Here is a 16,783-nt window from a genome sequence, read left to right as displayed (position 1 = left end):
GACGTTGTTAGTCTGGCGTCACATCTGTAACCAGATTACATTCCAAACAAATATGGCTGAGTTTTTCTTGTCCTCTGTTGGTTCTTTTTAGAATGAGAGATTTGCACTTCATCCCCACCACCTGTGTCAAAGTTCTCTGGTTGGTTGGGGACCATTGGGGGTGTGTAATTAAAAACTATAGGCTTGCTTTGCAGTGGACACGGTATTTGAGAGTCACAGGCCATGAAACATGACTCCTTATTGTTCATTGTTCTACCATAAATAAGGAAACATTTCTAATCGCCATCATGTTAAAATAATAAAGATAAAAAAAAATGATGACTATAATTGTGATAAGATATTATGTGCAGAGCTATTTGTGGTACTATTGGTTTGGCTAGAAAACAAAGTAGACTGGAAATCTGGTGTTTGTAATCTCTTTGAGGCCAGCAAATGTGGGACATTTTTCACTAGCACGACTGTTTTTGTTGCATTGTTCAAAAGTCCTTCTGCACTTGACATTAAAATCTTGCCAAGGGGCAGTGTGCACCCCCCCCCCCCCTGTTCTCTTAAAGAATTTGAGTTCTACACTCTCGTCCTGACACACCCCTGTAAGGATAAACATAGGTCCGAGCCAAGGTAATAGCTAAGCAGACCCCGTATCCTTCACAGGTCAGTCATCCTGTTCAGTAAAAGGTCAATGGAAAGCTTTCAGAGGTCGCTCATAGGCTCTGTTATTTCAGAAAAGGGTTTGCCTTGAAGTGACTATGAGGGATAACACATTTTCTAAACCAAAAAGGATTGGGTTATTCTGTTACCTGTGATCGTGCTTCGTTCTTATTTTAATATATTCAACAATTACAATAAATACTTGTAAGAAGAAAACTAGTTGCTTGGTGAAGCGGCTGCATTGGCATTCATAGACTTTGCAATTTTACGATATGATTTACCTTGCCAAAGTTCAAGATGTTTTTAACGGGAATTTTAATCATCTTTAGAGGGGACGTGCCAAAACGGAAGAGTGACTCCTTCCAAAAAGGATGTTACCACAGGCTGCCGTTTTGGAGAACTGAATAAACTTTCTTTGTTGAAGTTAAAACCAGTTTTTACCTAACACGGATTTGGGAGACATTAAATTTAATGTGAATTCGATAATTCCATTGAAAAGAATTCATTTATCTGGCTGACCTTGAATGATCACCTTCCATAAAATGCAAGAGGTAATGGAATTTGAGGGTTAATGAGTTCAAAGGTCACTGAGCTCATAAAAAATAATTTTGCGATAACGTCATAACAACTGTCTTATTTGACCTAAATATTCAGGGGAGGTAAAGTTATGAGAGTGATGACATTTTTGGGGTCTTTTCCTTTCAGATAGAACTTTTGATGCATTTATCGTCTATCTTTGTTGGACAAATTGTCAAAGAACAAATCTGGATATAAGCACTTTTCTCTCATAAATTCTGTACAGCCTGGAGACATGTTTAATCCCACTCTTCCTTCCTTTGAAATGTCTAATTTGAGTGTACAAAATGTATAGGTATGCTTTCAACAATGGTGATTATCTTCATTAAATCCATAATGGAAATGGAATCACTGAAGCTAAGATGATTATACAGTAGTAACTGCCAAATTATAGAATGTTGTCAAAGGAAAGGCACGTGAGGACCCTCATATATGTGCCATTCAGGCAGGTCAGAGAGGCTGAGCTTTACCACAGGTGTTATTCGGATATGTGCCTCTGGCTCTAGGAATCTATTTTCAACAGCATACATGTCATGACATATTTTTAGTACATGGCTGGTTGGATGCCGATGCAGGAGGGCAGTTCCAGGTGTGTTGATGTGTGCATAGGTGGATTGTAATATATGATCTCATGGAAGAGATGAAATCAGAGAGGAAAAAAGGAGAACTTGACATGGCTCACTACAGATGGTTATTGTTTAGAAATTCAGGGTCATGATCTCGTGCTGCGATTACCTTTCTATCTCACACGTCCTGTAGGCTATGAATTAATCAAATGAAAGCCGAGTCTTAATATACTAAGTCCTCTCCTATTGGATTACAACTATCAGCTGACTTCCATTACTTAAGAAAGGGGCAGAGACACCTCTGATTACAGGTTTTGCTAAAAGTGCTTTGGGAACCATACCTAGTAAATTTTAGGGGAAGTAATCTCGCATAGACTAAACGACATGTGCATGCAGCCCACCTTGAATCCGACGGAGGTAGTGTAAGCTTCCTTCTCTGCTCTCGCACTCTCTCGGACGATTGTTCTGCCGTCCACCCAGAGGGATATCCTGTCGGCGGCCACTGGCTTTCTTCTTCCTTGGCCTTTTTAGTCATCCCTAGTGATGGGTGTGGAGAGGATATTGGTCTATGTTAGAAAATGCACTAAAAAGTCATTTTGTTTGTGTAAAATGACCACACAATTCTCTGATGGGATGAAGTATTCGTGCCTGTTAACCAAAACTTCACACCATGATTAAGCAAATACTAAATGTTCAAATTAGTCGACATTACTTTTAATTGTCCTTTAGAGGTGGTTTGAATTAGGATTGGCCAAAGTATTTTTTTAGAGCCTCTTACTCATTGGCTAACATGGATTTGAAAAAAAACAAACATGCAATGACTTTTCATTGGGAAGCACCAACATCGATGGAAGAGCATTTTGTTTAATGTAAGCAAAAATAATGATTCATTATTGCAAATACCCACTAACGGCAGCCCCAGCATTCGATCTGAATGTACAGCAATGTGGCAATGAAACATTAAATGACAGTCCTTCAGCGAGACAGTCGGCGGGTAAACGAGCCACAAAGGCTACATTACTTTCCCTGCCTGTCAGGAAGGAGTTAACATCGGGGCGAGTGTATGGGGGCAAACATTAGGCTCAGTGGTAACTGAGTGTCTAATTAATGCTGCAATGTGTCCAGTCCCCAGGACCCCCTCAACCTTGAGACCCTTTCTCAGAGACTGGGAGAGAGAGAGAGGTCAGCACGGCGGAGAGGGGGCATCCGGAACCCCCCACCACTACCCCCTTATGCCACTACATCTGTCCAGTGAGGGGGATAGAGTCTCTGACGGTGCCTTAGGCGAATGACCCTTGTCAGCCATGAAGTTATGGGAGACAACAGATTAGTCTCCAGTGACGGATGTGTGGAAGGGAAACTGTTTCATGGTCTCATGATTTACACGCAGTCTTTTGGAAAGCGATTGACGTTTTCTTGGGATTTTAATGGCGAGACCACAACATAAGTGACTCAATTGAATCACTCTGGTGACTGTTTTTTTGTTAGTTTTATGAATTACTGTCAAAGACTCTCACATTCCAGTCCAAACGTGTGAGTTCATGCCAGTCTTTAACGATTTCTGATTCAGCACATCCATCTAAGGGATAAGCATTATTTCCAAACCTTTCCATGATGACGAATGAATCCACATCAATAATTTGGCATAGTTATGTGATTTTTATCAGCCCATGAGAGTGGGATTAAAATAATGGATGTTATAAACACTGCAACATTAATCACATTTTTTGTTTTTCTTTTACTTGTGCGTCGTCCAGAAAACACACCATTGGACACGTTGCCATTACAACAACAGGAAGTTCAAACACAGCTAAATATTCTTTCAGTCTTTGGTCCTGGGAATGTCTCTTGATTCATTTCCAAGCATACCCTTGTGGACCTTGTTTGTTCACTTGGGCATAGTCATTCTGGAACAGAAATGGGCCGTCCTCAAACAAACATTTAAGAGAATAGAATTGTCTGAAATAACCAAGAGAATTATCACTTGGGAAATTACTTTGAATCTAGACATTCAAACCCAATCCTGTTGAATTATTCATTAAGTGTATAGAAAGGCAACATTGTTGCTCTGAAGTTTTTACAATCTGGTTTAAGTTTTTCCACCCTTTGTTACTCTTGCCAGTATCTTTTCTTATAACTCTGAAATTGAGCAAGAGGGAAGCTAAAACTTTAGTCGGCTTGCCTGTGAATATTTTAATTTATGTAGTTCATTATATTTAGGGCAGTGATTCTCAAAATGGTGCAATAGGAAACACTAACTAGCTTCTCTGTCTGACAACCTTACAAAAGAATAAAACTTCCCAAGAGTGTAAATAAGACAAACACAAAGGGCCACATACACAGAATAACTGTCCCACGATATGCCAGTTCCTGAGATTCTTGTTGGGCCACAATCAATTATCAATATATGATGAAATGTCGAAGGAACATATAAATCAGTCATTGCGTATTAAGACAGCTCTCTGATATTTAATGTTTATTTAAGAAAATAAACATGCAGTCCAGGGAGCAATGATCTTATCTCATATTTTTCTTGGCATCAAACTGAAATTCCTAAACTTCCATGCTTGTCCTTTTAATTTCCAAAATCTGCTCTGTGGTCCAAGATAGTTTTATCGGAGTTAACTTTGGCCTAGCGGAGGCTGTTTTATTGTTTTATAAATAAATATCCAAAGACATTCGCACAGTTATAATTTATCTGAGAAATGTTGCCGTCTGCCATGCCATTCCATGTTTGTTTCAGTTGCTGCTATTTCAGTGCATTTTTTGTCTCCTCAGTGAGATCTGTCAGCCCGTAAACAATAGTGTGATTGGTTGCTTTGTGAGTGTGGGGAGTAAACAAATAATACACTTCAGTCAAAGTATTGCACCAAAAAGAAAGCTTGCGTGGATAACCACGGTGTCATGTAGCTTTCTCCACCAGGAATCTTGCTGACCAAAAGCCACCTAACTCCCTCGTCAACGGTGGTGAGGGCCACCAGCCCACATGTGAGCATTCCCGGGGCACCACGGCCTCACCGCGAGCTCGTATTTATCGTGTGTGTGGTTAGAATGCCGCAGAGGAGTCTGTGCGGCCAACACATAGCTCTAAGCGTACATACACAATAGTAAAGACTCACGCAGAATTGCCGCTCGTCTTCACTGTAGCCAGAAGTGAAATAGTTGTCGATGTCAGCAGAAAGTTGGACACTTGTAAAAGAAGTCTGGCGCTCACAAAGTCATACATGTAAGCAGCCAACCATCACTTTGCTTTCAGGGTGACCTAGCAAGCTGTAATTATAGGCATTCTACGTCTTTTGTATTCTAATTAACCCATCGTTAATGGAGTTTAATCACCAGGCACCCAAAAAAAGAGGAGATATAACGACTGTCAGATTAGTTTTGTGTGACACACATAGGCCATTAGTAGCTGGTGAGAGGTGCAGGGAGTCCTTCCTCTGGGCCTTTGATTGTGGACTGTCTTAGTAGTTTTAGTGCTGTTCGCCTATTATCATCCTCCAAGTTAACATAGGAAAAGGCTTTTATGTTTTCCCTGAACTTTGGACTCAGCTGGATGTGTTTAGAACTTTTGTAATGTAACAAAGGTTCAAAAGATTTCACTACCTTCCATTTAGCTCTCCTGCTGACACTGTTGGGCCATTTTAATATGCTTGCACACTAAGTCTGGATCTCATCAAGGCCATATGAAGGAAGAGAGAAAGGTGGGTGGGTTGCCATGGGGATTGCTTTACATGGAGACTTGTTGGGATAAAGTGAGGATCCATTACCTCCAGTGGTGCTGAAGCCTGACAGATGCAACTTGGCTTGTGGGCCGACGTGGAGTGACAGTATACTTTAGAAATTTGGGAGTTCACTGTGGTCCAAACTTGTATTTTGAGAGCACTCTCGCTGCCTAAATAGGCAATTAATTGCCTCAATTTTCCAAACCATTGCGTCACTCGTGACTGTGGTGGGTATAAAACTACTAAAGGAAGTCTTGAGATTTGGAATTACAGCTTCTCCATTAAAGTCCGGATCAAGGTGCTGCTGTACATGTAAACATGTCCCCCGTGCACAACCCAAACAAACACACTGCCTTAAATTGATGCATTGTCCCAAATAAAGTTCTTTTAATCTAAACCTTTGAAAGAACACTAGAGGTGACCACGAGGAGATCGGTGGAAACTCAATCCAATGTAAAACACGATTGCAAGACTAATACCTAACCATTTAAGGTGAGTTTACAAAAGATAAACCTTGTAAAAAAAAGTGTAGCAGTTGGGTAAACCTTGGGAGGGAGCAAAGTAGCAAAGTAAGGTTTCATGTCTTTATTTATGGGAGGAAGTTTTACTTTATGTAACTTTACTGGCAAAGGGTTAAGTTGAGGGACAGCACACTAGCAGAAGTTTCCAGTAATATGGAATAAATTGGTGATGAAGGCGTGGGTGAGGGCAGCTTACACCATCTTCAGGTGGGACATCAATAGGGTATTTCCTGCCCTTGGCAGCCCATGCGTGTTGAAAAATGTGGTCGGGAGCGTGGTATAAATCGGCTGTCTGGGTTGGCATACTGTACATGGTGAGGGGGTGCGGAACAGTGAGGGGGTGGGAAAAAAGCAGAGGCTGACATCATCAGGAGCGATACAAACAGAGTTCTGCTTGACGGCTATTGCCTGTCAGCCTCTTGAGGTAATGCAAATTGCATGGCAGTACGTATGAGAGTACAGTGCCAGTGGCCATGTGACTGATCAGTGGTTCAACAAGAGTTGTGAGACAGAACAGGGTAAGATTAAAGACAGTGTTTAGCTATTGGACGCTGAGAGCAAAAGTGAACAGGACCAGTGCTGTGTGTTTACCCAGGTGTGTGTTGTAGCTTGCCAGCTGCTCTGGTACAATATTAAAAGCAGACCGAAAGCTTAGCTGTATGTGCAAATGGGAGCGGGCCTTTAGAAGTGGTTGGGTTTATTTATTTTTTTCCTATTTTGAAGGAAAAACAAGGCAAAATTCCCCTTCACTTCTTTGCTTTTGTGAGAGAATCTGGAATAAGACTAATTACAACATGTTTTGAGTGTTCTCAAGTGTATTTGAGTGGAATACTAGAAAAAGCTAAGTGACATTTGCTTGTTAAACAAACCTAAATGTCTGGCTTATAATACAATGCTTTAGTAACATGTATGACTTGCTGCTGTAAGAACATATTTGGCCCGAAAACCATATCCAGTCATCATAAAAAAAGGCTTCTATTTATAGAAGACCACTAAAAGAAACGTGTTGACAAAAAAGTATGTCTGAATAATAGAAAAAGAGTATTTGCCAAATACATTTCCATAAAGGATTTGTTACATTGAAGACAAAAGCTATCTAATCAATTCAGTGAGGTATTTCCAACAAGGCCACTGCTTCTAATTACAGTAGACCTTGCAGTCATCATCTATTTTCTCTTTATTTGTCTGCCATTGGCTTCATATGGTTGCAATTTGCATTAATTCATAAGTGCACCACATTTGCGTGTTGCGGCCTCAGTAGTCCAATCTTTTGCCCCATCACAACAGAAAGGTATTTTCCGGATGTGTATGAGAGTACTCCCTTCCCTGCCCTCTGGATATTAGGGATTAGTTATATTTTTCACATACTCTCAGGATGTAGACACATATGCAAGTATTCCACTGTCTTGCAGTAATTATAAATATCTCACAAACTGATGTAATTAATGTCAAATCTATGGCTGTTTGATTGAAAAAAAAATTGATTTTAGCCTTGAGTTATTCTATGGTATGAGTGTTAAGAAAACTATCGGGAAAATAGGATAACTTACTTTCCAAATGGAATTTTCCCCCAATGTTGCAAATACCAGACTGCAGAACTTTAAGTTACCACCTTGACATCTATGTTATGCTTAGCTAAAATATGCTCAGACATTACTAATACTGCTTTAGTTGACACCCCCAAAAATGAACACCTTGTAGGCAAAGCTAAGCATTAATTACAGCGAAAGATATAAATCATACAGATGAACAGAACAACTATGAACTTGCAGATGACTAACACCTATTTTTTGAAAACTCATGTCTTCTGTTAGAAACATGTAACAATCTATTCATGTAATTTTGAAAACAGAGCACATGTTTGAGGTTGCCGGGGTTTTGACAGCTGCACAGTTGCAAGAAGCCATCTGCCCTCAAACTGATCAACTAGAGTTCAAAAGAAACATGACAAGATATTTGCAAAGATAGAGCACCATAAGTGTCAGCATTTTTTGTGACGTACACAATTTATATGGATGTTGATTCTCTGTATGTTAACAGTAAAATTTCCCACATAGCCAATGAATACTTGGACTACAGTACATCCGATTATTTCTGCTTTACCAAGGGCCAATGAAAAGGAGTAATTAATATTTCTGGAGTCAATTTGGCGCGATGCTGCAATTGTGACAAATTTGCTTTTGTAGACAGTGTGGTTTTCAACAAAGCTGATCAGAAATGACATTTGAGAGTCTTCCTAACATGGCAGGGGCTGTGGCTAAATAATGACTGCCATATTACATCAACATGGTGCTATGCCAACTGCTTTAAAAGATGACACATGACATGATGCAAAGCTTTAATGCGCTGCCCATCAGATGTTGTCTCATAGTTCACTCAATGTTTGTTGTGTGTTTAAATAGATGATGACTGGAAAAAGGAAATTCTGGATGCTTTACAGAGAAATACTTTTGATTATTGAATTACCAGTTCTGTGTTATTTGTAAAACGTTAACTCATTAGCATAGAGGGAAAAATAAGTTGAATCATACTAACTGAAACATGTACAAATGTGAATTTGGATTCCAGCTCATTGTAAATATACCGTTCTGATGTGATTACATTTTAAGTTTTCAAATGGATAAATCCACTGGCTTTAAAATTAGGATTCACTCTAAGAGCGGACTATAAATGGATGTCGGATGTCAAAAACCAACACTTGTAAAGGCTGCTGGCTCCTGGGAAGGCCCCACTCTGTGATTAATTAACATACAGTGATTTGATCCCAATAGGGTCCCCACCAGTGATCTCACTTCCCCTCATCTTCACACATGTAAGGGCGCTACCAAGCTATGACTCAGCCAAGCCAAAGGATCAGGGGGGTCAAGACTAAGAAAGAGAAACAGGAAGTTGTTTTACCCACATCTCTCGTCCCATCATGATTACAGGCAAACTGATTAAAACAAAACATAGCTTGGCAGCACACATGTACGGTAGAAACAGGATGTTTGAGCAGGATCCTGAATGTGATCGTTTTAGACTCTAATGGAGGTCTGATGGATCACAGGTGCCTTCTAAGTCCCGGCCGGGGAAAACACACAACATGACTCAGTGCCCATATTGTTGGTAGAACCATTCAAATGACTGTTATGTCTTTAGGTATTTCCTCATGCTTAGAAGCATCAGTGCATCCTCTTCCAGCCCAGTATCAAAGACTAGATAGCAAGATGTTGAGAGCTTAAATCTCTGTGGCAACCAAACAAGTACAACTTTTAAAAAGTTTTCTTGGAGATGTCGGATGCAGGTACCAGGCCAGGATCATAGCGACAACACTGTAAACCTCTTGTTTTCAGAGCTCCATGAGACAGTCAGCTAATGATGTTGTATTCCTTTGGACTACAGTTAACTTGATGGTAAGACGGTTATTGAAACAACCCTCATGAACACGTTGATAACTTAATTTTTAAGTGTACACCACAGAGAGTACATCGATGTGGGGTGTTAATCAAATATCTTGAATTGTTGTCTTGCATGTTCTTTCAAATATACAGTGCATCATGAAACACATGGCTTTGATTATGGGTTATGTGGTACTCATGCACGGGTGCATTCCACTGCCTATCACATTCATGTGCTTCAGGCTGGGGAATTTAGCTTTTTGGAAAGTAAAAGGAATGCACCCACTGAATGCAGAAATAACACATTCTTTCTTTTTCCTTTTTGCATTTTAGTCTTCAAATGGTTTCGCCACATCAATTAAAGTATGGTGTTTTTAGCATGTCATTGGAATGAACTGTCGCCTGGAGTATTTGGTCAGAATATGGCCGTGATCCAAAGTACAGTAGCATTTGCTCTTCGCTCATCAAATCTACTAAACAGCAAAAATACTAAGATTCAATAAAGAAATTGGCTTTTTCTTCAGAACTTAATAATATAATATATAGTAAAAGAACACTTAGCGATGTGCAGAAAATGTGTTTTTCACAGAACTAGGGATGTACCAATACGTTTTTTTCTATTTACTTCTGATATTACGTTTTCATATATTGCCAATACTGATCTGCCACCTATATTTATGTTTAGACCAATAAATACCATGGCCACACGATAAGTTAAACATTTATTGTATTTTGATATTTGGTATTAAACCTTTCCTGCCAACCAAGCAATAAAAATACCAAAAAAATAAATACACAATTCAATTAAATTCAATTCAATATTTTTTTTAACTGTCACGATCAAACGCTGAGGAGCCCAACATGACCTGCACCACCTTTCCAACCCCTAGAACCTCGAGTGCGTGCAGCAGAGACATACAAATCCTCAGCATGAAGAACTTAAAAAATACAATTATCCAATGTTTAATCAGTGGCATGTACAGACTGAAATACAAGCACACGCCTAGTTCTGAGCCATTTACTACTTTCACCTGCATGCTATACTTCAGTCACTGCACACATAAATCTGGGTACACCCTCACTGGAACGCCTGCGTGGTACTGATAATGAATCTGGAGAGATTCCAGAGTCTCTTCCCTTCCCACAATGTGAGACATTGTACTCCGCAAGGCAGCAGTATAGGGCATGAGGATCACAGACTTAAACACTGCAAACAGCAACGCCATCACTCTCTATGGATCACACACAACCAGTCATTATAGAAGTTTAGGATCAGAGCTTTGGCTTTCTACTCTTGTCAGTGTGTTTTATGACCAAAATCCTCAAGATGCTCTTAGATGAATGCACGTCACCACCGCATCGACCCATATCATGTCAGCATACCACATCGGATGGTCATTTCGTAGATGAGTGGCTTTTCCGCCTGGTTTATCCCCAATGCTGCTTCCTGTACGGTTTGTGTGGCTGCTGAGTGGATGTTTTACATGCGGCCTTGTTGAGAATTGACACAAGACGACACATGAACCAGGTCACTTCAACTTATATTTCAGCGTTAAAGCAAAACTGGTGGCAAAAGGAGAAATGATCACAAAACACAATACAAAGCTGCAGTTTAGAATGCAGAGATCCAGATGAAAGAAAACGAGGAGGCTCTTAAGGATCATTAGTGGACTGGAATTCTTGTTTTGACTTGCACAAAGTGATACAGAAGCCACGAGGGCAACAAAAGGCGCAGAGATTAAGCACCACCTCACTGTGTGGGTTCACCTGAGTACACAGTCATCAATCCTGCACTAAGTACCAGAGCTTTGGCCTGTAGCGAAAATAAAGAGTGAATATGAAATAATTTATTCATCTTCCTCTGTTCAGTAGAGTCAATACGCAGAACAAACATGATTTTCTAAACTACACAAAAGAAGAGTCCTGGGCCATAAGACACTTTCCTATGCATGTCACAACAGGCAAATCTCTATACTTTTCCTCTTTGCCAACAAGCTATAAAGACTGGTGAAATTTTCTGATGTTGTGTGCATGGTACTATCAAACCAGATTTCAGGCAACATTCCCCTTTCAAAATAAAAGGGGTACATTAATGTACAATGGGATGTCAGAGTATAACATTTCTTTTTACATTCAACTAACAAAAAGTGAAATTGAGCTGCACAAATATTTAGGTTGGAACAATAACAAATAATAGTTTCAATGGAATTTTAGAAGATTTTTGGAAAACCTTGTTCAAGACTTACTCACGTCCAGTTGGATGGACTCCATTGCTCAGAGAGAAACATTTCATGCAGCTTTTGACCTGATTGGCTCACAGCCCGATAATGTGCCTTGAGTCCAGAACCAATAAGTAAAGGGGTTGGTCTTGACTACTGGCACTAATTTTCAGTCTAGTGGTCATTACTGAGAGACAGTAGCCAGCTGTGGTGAAATGCCTCTTCTGTGGATGTGGGGAGAGGTAACATAATAAGGTAATATAGCTATCTCCAACGCCAGAGAGTCTCCTGACTTTCCCCTTTTTTTTCTTCCGTCAAATAAATCCTCAGTGACTCTTTTGAAAAACCCCTAGACTTTTTTTCTACCACAGATTCTTTCTTCCCACTCCTCATTAAACTCACAAGGAAGAAAACATGTTCTAGCGACCCCCCCTCATTCTTGGCTTGGTTATAGAAAGCGAACCATAACAGTTCAGACTAGGGGAGACACCCACATGCAACAGACATGAGAACGTGAGTGTTCTAGGGCATTGTCTAATATGAGGGAAAGTATCTGTAAAGGAACAGGATCCCTGATAGAACCAAACGATTGAGACGAATTGCCCAAAGAGACATGGCGCTTGTCTGGCCGGCTTCCCGGCCTCCCGCGTTGGCGCTTGAAAAGGAGCAGGTCGTTTACACCTCAGTGAGAAAAAAAACACTACCGCCACGGCAACACCTGGTTGTTGTTTGGGCTAATGGAGTTGGGGCTTCCTCAATGGTAATCAACTTGGGCGAGCTCTTGCTTCGGATCCTGACTTCCCCGCCATTCCCCATCGACCGCTATTCTCTCCGTGGCTTCCTCTCTGCTCTTATCGCTCCCCACCCTTGTCTTTCTTCCTCTCTCCTGTTTATTTTGTTTTGCCTAGAGCTGTGTTATGACAAAGACTTCACTCCCCGGATGTATGCAGTCAGTGCTTGTGTCATGCCCTTATGAGGGCCCTCACAGCTCCATGCCAGCCGCACCCAGGCTGGCCTTCCCAGGCAAAGAGGCCTGGAAGGAGGGGTTTCAATGGGTGGTTGACTCCATCCTAAACCCTGCCCTGTCCCACTTGTCGTCGATGGAAACGTCACGGGCGTAAAGTCTTACGGCCTATTTCACTCAGTTGTTAAACTCTCAGTCAAGTTGAACGTGCTGAGGTGCCATTTCCCACAACACCGTCTTTCCTTTCTTTCTCAGTCTGCCAGAATCATTCTTTAAATGCATACAAATCCATCTATCCAAAAATGTTACATAATAATGAGCTAATATTCAATGTCCAAAGTCTGTGGGCAGAGAAAATAGACTAAGCCAAGCTGGTGATTTTCATGCATTTATCTTAAAATTCAATTGAAGTAGTTGGATGAATTTACAGTCATTAAAGCGCTAGATGAGAAGTTGTAAGCACCTCCACAATTTTCCCTTTTGATAAGCAGTACAAAGTGATGTCTTCAAAGATGGCCTGAATAAACCGGCCGGAACAACGACAATGAGGTTTTTGTTCACCCAATTCCGGTCACTCATTTATCCTGGATGTTGGGGGAAAACGAGATGCAAAATTTAGGGCCAAAAACAAACTCTAGAAATCTAGATCTACTTTTGATCAATCCCAGTGAGATGAAAAAAAAACTCTCTAAGAAAAATGTTACATTTGCCTATTCTTTCCATTTGTTAAATTTCACCACACAGTCTGACATGTTTCAAGAGGTGCAACCTAATATTGCTTGAACTTTGAGACCTACCACAAAGATCTCGGGTAAAATAGGAGGGAAGGAAGTACACAGGCAGGAGGACGGGCGTGGATGGAAAAGTGCGCAGTAACTTGGCTGCATCACACCCTTAAGTAACAACACATGGCTATGGAGGATTTCCACATTCGGGGCTGCTGAAGGTCCGGCCTGCTCGCGCCAGGGTCCGAATGGGAAACTGATAAGCCTTTGCCGTACCTAATTCTTTTCCATGTTCTCATCCTGGGTAGACATCACAATGGGCATGATTCATGGGGGTAATTCCGCCAGCTACTGACTTGGCTCCTGCTTACATTTGCAAAGAATGTGACCTCACAATACGTTTCTTTCAGCCCTGTCTGACTTGGAGTTGCCTCTCCTTGAAGCCCTCTTCTGTTTGAGACTGTAGAGTGAGGACAGGAGAATTTGGCTGAAATGTACGCAAAAAAGGGTGGGAAACGTTTTCTCCCACCAATAAATACGTAAAGTATAGGAAGCTGATTTAACTTGGCCGTTAACCGCCTTGGGCACCTTCGAGAGAAGCCTTGATTGCGGTGGGAGATGTTTTAGGTGTGAGGCCTCTTTGAGCCACAAAGATACGTCTAGACCGGATGGATGATGATTTAAACGAGTTCATAACTGTTTTGTAATGTGAGTCTCAAACAAACTGCAATCATGGAAGGTCATTATTGAGCTGCATGAGGCCATTTGAAGCCCAGTTAATCCTCGGTTACATTCCATCTGTCATAGACACAAAGACTCTTGTCTTTATCTGCAGCCAGTGCTGAAATATAAATTGGCCTGGTGGGCTAATTTGGCCCAAAGTAGGTTTAAAACTGACGCTACATAAAATAGAAGTCATAAACGTCAATCCCAACTGTGGTTTAACCCTTTTTTAGGACACTCATTAAATGACCAATCAATTTGATTGGGAGAGTATAGCAGCAAATAATTGCAGCCAGCCATCCCGGTAAAAATGGATTCAATGTCAGTGGCGTTGAAAAGGGAGCGTTCACAGCCAGTATTCCCAATTTAAATAGGGCGTTTACACATTAACAAGCAGAAATCATATTGTCATGTCACCCTTCTTAACATTCTGCCATTGCAGTTGAAATGATGTCATCACTGGCACGTGCTTGCCTCTTAAAGCTTTTCTTGCAACCGCCTCAATGTAGGAGAACATTACAGAAAAGTTGAGACTATATGTTGGTCATCCGCAAAAGTGTTGTTTGTTATAGAAAAATAAAACAGGAGGTGAGTCCTATGCTAATTAAACATCCTTCCTTTCATTAGTAGCCACTGGAAGCATGTGAAATTTATATTTAGTATTTTAGTAAATAGCAGTTTACTCCCAGCAAAACCTCCCTTTGACTTATTTTAATTTGAACTAGTGTGCCAAGGAAAGTACAATACAAGAGTCATGAATTACCCAGCATTTAGTCAACTCATATCACGGCATTATCAAAGCCATCCTTATTGCTATATCAACATTCCCAGTCTAGCTGACAGGTCAATTGAACTGTGAAGTCACAGGACGGAAGAGGCCTTGTTTCACTCATGAAAAAAAGTACAATGATCCTGAGGACAGGATATAGCTGACAACACAGCCAAATCCATTCACTGTTTCTATTTTTGTGCAATGTCTAGACATGAAAACATTTGACTAGAAAAGAAAAAAAAAGTGACAAGTTGCTCACGATGAGACAGAATACAAGACGATATTGCTATAAGAGTGCCTGCAGGTGATTCATACTGTCAAACAAAATTCAGAATGCACAAGACAAATATGCTTGACACGGAATAGGTACCATAAAGTTATAGTTGTGAGCCTTATGTGTACAATATACGCCACTCCAAGAACTGTAGGAGTTTTTTGCTGGTGTATAATGTAACAATGGAGACATTTAACTGGTTCAGAGGCATTGTCCATTTCACCATTCTGCTGTAAATTTCAATTAGTTTAACATTAGATGTCCAATCTGTATTAGGTTATCAAAAAAATCTGTCAATATGTGACATTATCAAGTGCCTATATGTCCATTGTAGTTTATTGTACGATTACATTAAGATATAGTGTTTATTCTTTGCTTGTGATTAAAACCTTAGTGTTTAATGTGGGAAAAAAATAGCTTTAGCCCACCCAACACATTTGGAAGGAACCAGAGTGAGGTGACGAGCCAGGCCCTCTTTCTGTTCCAACATTAGTGACCTCTCACTTTGCACATGTTTTTCTGGAAGACCGGGGAAAAAATTCCCACAAATCCAGGATTCTGTTACAACTGCTAAGGGAAAACCATTATAAATGGTTTAATAAATAATAATAACGTGCAACGTGGACACTGAAAAAAAAAGACTTGATAATAAAAGTTATTAAATCACCAGCAACAATATCAATTTCATTCATTATGTTGTGGTCAAGACCTAAATCACGAGCTGGGCTCTGCCAAGGAAAAATAAAATTTTAAAAAATGAAATAACTTAACCACTTTACGGTGGACCGTGAGGTTAAACAGTCATAGAAAACATAAAGCATCTAGATTATGTATTAAAAAATAAATATATACATAAATAATTATCTATCCCTTAAAGCGAGGACCATCAATGGTAGCCAGTGAGTTAAAAGAGCACCCTATAAAAGGGCGACGTATAAATTTTATTCCAAAACAAGAGATTTTTCATGGTAACAGACACATTAAAATAGAAAAGATTGAGCATACTTATAGATTCTCCTCAGACTGTTTGTGACAAAGAAAGAAAACTTTTGACTGATTTACATCGGTGTCACATGTAAGTGGCACTTCCGCTGTTCTTTCAAAACCATGTTTTACTGGTAAAAATGCTTTCCTTTTGAATTCTCTAAAATAAGCAGGCCCTCCCATTGTCTTCCGGAATGAAGGATTGAAGAAAAATAGCCCCCCCAAAAAAATCACAGTGCTGTTTAACTGATTTTACTTTGCTTCAATAGAGAAAGAATAGGTTTGGTTCTAATCTTGAGGAAACATATTGTTGCCAATGCCATGGGCCGGCCCGACGTTAATCACTGAGAGGCCTGTCTTGATTAAAAAAGAAAATAGAAAATTGAACTCTGATACTGTAAGTGGGAACCAGAGCACAAAGAGTCAGATTGAAGAGGGGCCTCCTATTAACATTACGCTTCTGATCATAGATACGATAGCGGGGCTATTTCAACTGCAAATTTCACACATGATTGAGGCTCTATTGGTTGTAATGAAATGTCTTTTCTGAAGAGAGGGCTTGTCAAACTACTAGCACAATAGCTGCTGTTATAGTTTTGGGCCTACAAAGTATTTTTCATTGTACAAGGTTTCGACTTTGTGTTATTATTGCTTCGGTCTGTGTGAAACGGTGGTTTTGGGTTTATTTCTTTCAGTTATATATTTAACTATT

The 16,783-nt window shown here is 40.2% G+C and overlaps 1 long non-coding RNA gene across 1 annotated transcript in view; it reads right to left on the bottom strand.

The window, feature by feature from the left end:
* The window catches only part of LOC144205523 (uncharacterized), a 118,825-nt gene that overhangs the window by 19,612 nt on the left and 82,430 nt on the right, over positions 1-16,783 (bottom strand). Inside the window, exon 9 of the long non-coding RNA XR_013328115.1 lies at positions 2,192-2,327. This is a non-coding gene — a long non-coding RNA (uncharacterized LOC144205523). The remainder of the gene's footprint in view (positions 1-2,191; positions 2,328-16,783) is intronic.

This window comes from Stigmatopora nigra, chromosome 12 (genome assembly GCF_051989575.1).
Source record: "Stigmatopora nigra isolate UIUO_SnigA chromosome 12, RoL_Snig_1.1, whole genome shotgun sequence".
Classification (NCBI taxonomy): domain Eukaryota; kingdom Metazoa; phylum Chordata; class Actinopteri; order Syngnathiformes; family Syngnathidae; genus Stigmatopora; species Stigmatopora nigra.
Note: the sequence above shows the minus strand (reverse complement) of the source record. Positions and strands in the feature narration are given on the sequence as shown.